Consider the following 205-nt stretch of genomic DNA (forward strand, 5'->3'; position numbering starts at 1 on the left):
AGGTTAAATTGCGGAGGTAATACCATTTACGAAAAGCGCCTTCCGGCCTTCGTCCCCGTCCCTTTCGGGCAGAGTTCGCCTGTCATGCCCTAAGGCAAAAGAGGAAATCGCGGAAAAGCCCCACCAACCCCCCCCTCGAGCCCCCCTCAATCCACCACAGGCTTTACTCAAGGCCCCAAGTTTGCCCTGACTGGGTTCTGCCCGA

The 205-nt window shown here is 57.6% G+C and overlaps 1 protein-coding gene across 1 annotated transcript in view; it reads right to left on the bottom strand.

The window, feature by feature from the left end:
- Positions 1–205, bottom strand: part of LOC119586005 (signal recognition particle 14 kDa protein-like) — a 5,755-nt gene that overhangs the window by 4,752 nt on the left and 798 nt on the right. The window lies entirely within an intron of this gene.

This window comes from Penaeus monodon, chromosome 20, assembly GCF_015228065.2.
Source record: "Penaeus monodon isolate SGIC_2016 chromosome 20, NSTDA_Pmon_1, whole genome shotgun sequence".
In the NCBI taxonomy this organism is placed as follows: domain Eukaryota; kingdom Metazoa; phylum Arthropoda; class Malacostraca; order Decapoda; family Penaeidae; genus Penaeus; species Penaeus monodon.